Consider the following 7,376-nt stretch of genomic DNA (forward strand, 5'->3'; position numbering starts at 1 on the left):
TCATCATCAGAGGCAGTCCCTCGGAATCGAGGAAGACTTGCTTCCACTCTTAGTATGAGTTCTTAGGTGGCTGTACAGTTCAATACAAGAACCAAGTCTCTGTCACAGGTGGGACAGACAGTTGTTGAGGGAAGGGGTGGGTGGGACAAGTTTGCCGCATCCTCCTTCTGCTGCCTGCGCTTGATTTCTGCATGCTCTCGGCGACGATACTCGAGGAGCTCAGCGCCCACCCAGATGCACTTCCTCCACTTAGAGCAGTCTTTGGCATTGGCAGCCATGCCTTCAGCTGCCTGAGCCCCAAGCTCTGGAATTCCCTCCTTAAACCTCTCTGCCTCTCTACCTCTCTGTGGGATTAGGCTGTATAGCCTCTTGTTGACCGGCATGGACATGATGGGCCGAAATGGCCTCCTTCCGTGCTGTAAATTTCTATGATTCTATGATTCGATGGTAAGCACTGCGGGGAATCGAATATGGCCGGGATGATCTCCTGGACTCGTTTCGATCATCTGGATGGGGCGGAGAAGAATTTTCCCAGATTTTTTTTCCCCAATTGGCCTGGGTTTTTATCTGGTTTTTGCCTCTCCCAGGAGATCACATGGCTCCGGTTGGGGTGGAGTGTACAATGTTTCAGTATAAGGGGTGTCACAGTTGTGTGGAGCGGACTGGTTGGGCCAGGTGCTCTTTGCATTTCCATCATTGTTCATTGTTCATAGGTTTATATGTAACCTTCAGGGCTGCTGACCGAGGGCCGTGCAGCTCTATGTCGGCCGGCGCGGACACGATGGGCCGAAATGGCCTCCTTCCGTGCTGTAAATTTCTACGATTTTCTCCTTTAAGACAGCCCTTAAAACCTACCTCTTTGACCAAGTCTGTCCTAATATCCCATTATGTGGCTCAGTGTTAAATTTTGTTTTATAACATTCCTATGAAGCACCTTGGGATATTTTACTAGCTTAAAGGCACTATATAAATGCAAGTTATTTGTTTTTGCAAGCATTTGATGCTTATTTTGGCATCATTTTAGTTTGATTGGACTATAAGTTTCGTTCCTATATTATTATGGCCCTAAAAGGGGCACTTTTTGTGCTGATTCTTGCTTGGTGACCCTGGGGGGTAACCCAGTGTCACCCTTAACGGTCCATCAAAATAGGCTCGCACAAAACAAATTTCAAGAAGACAAAAGCAGAATACTGCGGATGATGGAAATCTAAAATAAAAACAGAAAATACTGGTAATGCTCAGCAGGTGAGGCAGCATCCTGTAGATCGAGAGAAACAGAGTTAACGTTTCAGCTCAGTAACCCCTTCGTCAGATCTAGAAAAAGTTAGAGATGTAACAGGTTTTTAAACAAGTGTAGGGGGAAGGGGAGGAACAAAAGGGAAGGTTTGTGATAGGCGGAAGGTAGAAGAGACTAGGAGGATGATGTTGTAAGGCAGATGGAGGAGACCGTGTTCCATGTTTATGTAGGGTGTGAGAGGTTGCAGCCTCTCTTCTACTATTTAAAGGGGCTGCTCCTCAATTTCTGGCTGCGTTTCAGTCCCATGCTCTTGATCTTTGGGCATCTGGTGCAGGGGGAGAGGAACGGGCAGGTTGGAGGGCCTCCTCGTGGGACTGCTCCTGGGCCTGGCCAAGGTGGCCATTAACCGGTCCAGGCAGCAGGCGGTCAAGAGGGTCATTCAGCCCGACTGCCTGCCTCTGCTGGGCGTCCCTGGAGATGGAGCACATGGTGTCCACCGGCATGCTCGTGGCCTTCCGCGAAAGGTGGGCACCAGAAGGACTGGAGTGCATCATCACCCCCTGCAACCAAATTTTAATTTGATTTTATACGTTTTAAAGTTTAATTTGTTTTAATTGCCGGGTTTTTAGTGTTCCCCCTCCCCTTTTATAGGGGGCATTTGTAAAAATTTATGATTTTATTACCCAAAAAAATCACAAAAAAAACCCAAAAAAACAAAGTAAAAAAAAAGGGCAGTTGAAAAATGTTTGGAGTGTCCCCTAGATTGGGGGGCATTTGACCTAATGTTTGTTTTGTTTACTCAAAAAGAGTTGTGTGAAACAACTTAAGCGGTGTCCACCGGTACGCTCGCGGCCTTCCGCGCGAGAGTTGGGCGCCAGAGGGACTGGAGTGCATCATCACCCCCGGCAACCAAATTTTTATTTGATTTTATGTTTTAAAGTTTAATTTGTTTTAATTCCTGGGTTTTAGTATCCCCCTCTCCTTTTATAGGGGGCACTTGTAAATTATATCATTTTAATGCCCCAAAAAAAATCACACAAAAAAAAAGAGGGCAGTTAAAAGTGTCTGGAGTGTCCCCCAGATCGGGGGGGGGGGGCACTTGATTGAATGTTTCATTTTGTTTACCTAAAAGAGTTGTAAAATATTGAATTTTAATGCCCTAAAAAAAAACACAAAAGAAAACCAAAAAAAAAATACAAAAAAAAAACAAAAAAGAGGGCTGTTATAAGTGTCTGGAGGGCACTCGATCTAATGTTTATTTGTACTCCCCAAAAAGAGTTGTGTGAAACAACTTAGAGTCCTCTTTCATTATCAAATAGTGTATCTGGTATTGAAATGATTTAAAGTGGGGAGGGAAGGATAGATTAAAAAAGCAATTGAGTTAACCTGTCACTTGTCATTCGGTATTTGAGTACTTTCAGCTGTAAGCCACAATGTTCCTTTATAGATATATGGCGAAGGGGCAGTACTGTGTGCTTTTATTTTGAAGTGATGCAGTGGACTTGGGCTGGAGAATCACTGAGTCATGAAGCGGAATTCTGTCAGCCTCTGACTAGTCCGTATATATTGTCGGATGCCTGCCGGCCGGCGCATTCTGCTCAAATGTCTTGGTGCAGCTCCGGCTTTTTGTTGGAGCATCATTTCAGTGTGTGTCTGTGAGGGCGTTTTCAGAGTCACGCAAGCCAGGCTATTGAAAGTTGAAGGAGGTAAGGAGTTGCATTTTGTGGCGTGTATTTCAGAATACTTTGCAGAGAGACGTAAGGCTCCTTGTCAATGTCTCGGGTGTGATGGGGTTTTCCACATGTGTTTGCTCCTGGAGTCATTCCGAGAGGGGAAGGCAAGGTCTTTTGGGACTGCAATTATACTGTCACTGTTGCATTGAAGGGGTGAAGGCACAAAAGTGGCGCTGTAACTCCATTTTTGGAACTAGTTGTTGGGGAGGGGGAACTTGCAGATGTTGGTAATCTGAGCCAATAATTAGAAAATGCAAGAAACCCCCAAAATGGGTCAGTCAGCATCTGCTGGTGAGAATGGGCAAGCTGATATAGGTATGTGCCCTTGTCTGTGTGCATGTTGAGGACCATGTTGTGTGCATCATCATAGGCAGTCCCTCGGAATCGAGGAAGACTCGCTTCTACTCCTAAAGTGTGTCCTTTTGGTGGCTGAACAGTCCAATGTGAGAGCCACAGATTCTGTCACAGGTGCGACAGACATTTGTCAGGGGAAGGAGGGGGTGGGACTGATTTGCTGCACGCTCCTTCCGCTGCCTGCGCCTGACCTTGTCACGCTCGCGGCGTTGAGATTAGAAGAGCTCAGCGCCCTCCCGGCTGCACTTTCTCCACCTTGGGCGGTCTTCGGCCAGGGACTCCCAGGTGTCAGTGGGGGATGTCGCACTTTATCAGGGAGGCTTTGAAGGTGTCCTTGTAACGTTTCAGCTGCGTGCCTTTGGCTTGTTTGCAGTGAAGGACCTCTGCATAGAGCAATTGCTTAGGGAGCCTCGTGTCTGGCATGCGAACTATGTGGCCTGCCCAGCGAAGCTGATCGAGTGTGGTCAGTGCTTCAAGGCTGGGGATGTTAGCCTGGGTGAGAAGTACAAATTAACAGAGCATGCTGGAAATACTCAGCGGGTCAGGCAGTGTCTGTGGAGTGAGAAACAGTGCTAACGTTTAGGGTCGATGGCCCTTTGTCAGAACTGGAAAAAGTTCGAGATGCAACAGGTTTTACGCCAGTGCGGGGATGCGTGAAGATCAAAAGTGAACGTCTGTGATCGGCTGTGAGGCAGGAGAGATTAAATGATTAAAGGGATGATGGAGCAAGGAGATAGTAATGGGATGAGTAATGAAACAAAAGATGGGTTTAGAATCATCGGTAGCAGCTGCTATCTGGAAAAATAAATGGGGACTGTGGTTATGAGCTATAATTGCTGAATTGAGTCCCGAATGCTTTTAAAGTGCCTAATTGAAAATTTGAGATGTTGTTCCTCGAGCTTTGGTATCTGAGCACGTTGAGCTGTGAGGCTCCCTTCCTGGAGGTCGGCATCACACCTGCACTGAGACTGCACTCGAACTAAATGCCTGTTGATTTAAGAATTGGGGGACCCTGGCTCCTGGTCAAGTAAGGATACTCATTTTGAGAGTTCACCTGTGTGTGTATATATGCATAGTGTGTGACCCTCTTGATCTCCAGTACTGGGTCCCTGTCCTGTGAGTGAAGGAAGAGTGCCCCCTCCCAAGTAGGGTTGTCACTCCTCCTGGGTTACCAGCTCTCCAAGGATTGCCCTGGAATCTCCAGGAATAAAAAAGATTATTCTCCTGTGAGTCACGCTGGGAGAAAAATCATGAGGGCATTTAAACAAAAGTTTTTTTTAAATGAAAATATTGGGGAGGGGGGCTGTTTGACTGGTTGGTGTCGGGAGGTCATGATGCAACCTCCAGGAATATGTCCAACCCACAGTTGGCAACCTTTTCCTCCCAAGTGAGGGAGGCACCCCCTCCCCCCACCCCCAACAGTTCAGATAGCCCAAGTTTGTGACGTGCAGGTCTCGTTGCTGACTGCGTCGCATTTACAGCACAGAAACTGACCATTCAGCCCACCTGTTACATGCCAGTGTCGATACCCCACAACGAGCCACCTCCCACCCCCTTCGGCCAGCGCTGATGGATGGAGGTAAAGCCATTCTGGAGCACAGCAGCTTCAAGCAAGAGCTCGACAAGAAGTCCATTTGAACAGAGTTAACTACGTGCTGCCAAGTACAGTAGTATATTTCCACACAAAAGGCATGTCTCCCAACAAAGGTGGATGTAGCTGGAGGTTTATGTTGATTGGCGTGCGGGCGACAAAGGCTTTGTGTATTAAGGCCAAGAGTCTGCTGTAGTCTTTTATATCGTGGGACAATCCTGTTTTTGTGGGATTTGTTTTGTCAGTTTTTTTTTGCTCTCTTCATCCCTTCTTTGAATGAACTGCTTTACTAAACATCACTCAGTCTTCAGAAAGGAAATGAGCCCCAGACCTTTTTCTACTGAGGTTAGGATTGTCCTAGCAATAAATATTGGCAACTGTACAAGACAAGCAACATAGCTCCTTCCCAGAAGACTGCTGGTGTTGTCATGGTAGCAGACAAGGTAGAATGTTTTTTTTTAAATCAGAGAGGAATGTGTGACCATTCTTGTTGCAGAATCCTAGTTATTTTTTTGATCTAGTACAAATTCTGGTAATGAAACAAAGAGTGCAAGAAAGGGAGTTGTGCACTATACTTGGAAAGTGCATATTGGAGCTGCTTCATTTAAATTCACGCCATTCTTTCTTGACACTGATTTTGTTTTTATAAACGTGCTCTATTGCATATTTGGCTTGTAGTTCAGGGTTTCATTTTTGATCTGTCTTCTGCCTGCGTAGTGCTCAGTTCTATGACTCCACACTGGCCCAGTTCTGATCTCGGCTGTGAATAAATGTTGTAAAATTTTTTTAACCCCCTTTTCTCGCCAAACTTCCCCCGCCCCCAACTGAATATATTTATGCAAACACACAAGCAAAATACTGCGGATGCTGGAATCTGGAATAAAAGCAGAAAATTCTGGAAATCTCTGGGTCAGGCAGCATTTGTGGAGAGGAAGCAGAGTTAATGTTTCGGATCGATGACCCTTTGTCAGAACTGGAGTGTTTGGAAAAAACAGATTCTTAACAAGCACTGAAAGGGGGAGGGGAAGAAAGAACAAAAGGGGAGGTCTATGATAGGGTGGAAGGCAGGAGAGATTAGAGAGACAAAAGGGATGATGGGCTGAATTGAAATGGTAATTATGTATGTAAACCTGTAATTATCATGTCTAACCACCAGAGGGCTTATCCCCTGGGGTCCCAAGGGATCCCACAATCCCTTGGGAGCACCTGTGTATATAAGGATGCCTCACAGGCTGGAGAGGCACTCTGAGATCTGTAATAAAGGATTACGGTCACCACTTACTTTGAGCTTGCAGTATCTAGTCTGACTCTATTCAAGACTTAACAGAAATGATAGAGGTCAGAAAAGCATTAGTCGACTTAGGGTGTGAATGGTGAAATAATGACCAGCTGCTAACAAGTTGTTTTTTTGATATGTAGCGGTTAGAAATAAGTAGGTTGGAGTAGTGGGTTTGTATGGGGATGTTTGACAAATGAAAGAGACTTGCATTTATATAGCGCCTTTCACGGTCTCAGGATGTCACAAAGCGCTTTACAGCCAATGAAGCACTTTGTTTGAAGTGTAGTCACTGTTGCAATGTAGGGCATGTGGCAGCCAATTTATGCACAGCAAGCTCCCACAAACATCAATGTGATAATGACCATATAATTTTAGTGATGTTGGTTGAGGAATAAATATTGGCCCAGGGCACCAGGTATAACTCTGTGTGTGTGTGTGTGTCTCTCTCTCTCTCTCTCTCTCTCTCTCTCTCTCTCTGTATGATGAGAGCATTCTTGTGCAAACAGTAACCGGACCACAGAACTGTTGACATTTCATTGCTGAGATTCTTTTGTTCCAAAGTGCATGCAATCAAGGTTGTGGGTTCAAGACCCACTCCAGAGAGGTGCGTGCAAAATGCAGGCTGAGACTTCAGTGCAGCTCTGAGGGAGTACTGCACTATTGAGGGGGTATTGTCTTTCTGATAAGACAATGTCTGCCCTCTCTGATGAATATGAAGGATCCCATGGCACTATTTGGAAAAAGAGCAGGTGAGTTCTCCCCAGTACCCTGCCAAAATGTATTCCTTAACCAACAGCACTAACCGATTATCAGGTCATTATTTAATTGCTATTCGTGGAAGCTTGCTGTGTACAGGTTGGCTGCTGCATTTCTTGCATTACAGCAGTGTCTACGCTTTACAGCCAATGAAGTACTTTTTTTTTTTAAAAAGTGCTTTGGGACATGCTGAGGTCATGAAAGGCGCTATATAAATGCAAGTCTTTTTCATCATTTTAAACCTTAAAAGTGAAATTTAGTGTCCAATTTAGCTTGGTCCCACAAACAGCAACGTGATGAGTGGCTGACTGATCTAATTCTGATGGTGGTTAAAGGGTGAATGTGAGCCAGGTCCCAATATTCACCATCCACCGAAAGAGACGGAAAAATGGGGACAGTTACAGTGCTTGAATAATTATTTCTGCT

General features: G+C 45.5%; 1 protein-coding gene across 6 annotated transcripts in view; it reads left to right on the forward strand.

Annotated features, from left to right (window-relative positions):
* palld (palladin, cytoskeletal associated protein) overlaps nt 1–7,376 on the forward strand; it is a 508,296-nt gene that overhangs the window by 395,610 nt on the left and 105,310 nt on the right. Inside the window, exon 1 of one of the 6 annotated variants that reach the window (XM_070877972.1) lies at nt 2,822–2,943. The exons of the other annotated variants lie outside the window; for them this stretch is intronic. The gene's annotated coding sequence lies outside the window, so the exon portion shown is untranslated. Of the gene's footprint in view, nt 1–2,821; nt 2,944–7,376 lie in introns of those variants that run through there. 6 annotated transcript variants of the gene reach the window in all.

This window comes from Pristiophorus japonicus, chromosome 1, assembly GCF_044704955.1.
Source record: "Pristiophorus japonicus isolate sPriJap1 chromosome 1, sPriJap1.hap1, whole genome shotgun sequence".
NCBI classification, from domain to species: domain Eukaryota; kingdom Metazoa; phylum Chordata; class Chondrichthyes; family Pristiophoridae; genus Pristiophorus; species Pristiophorus japonicus.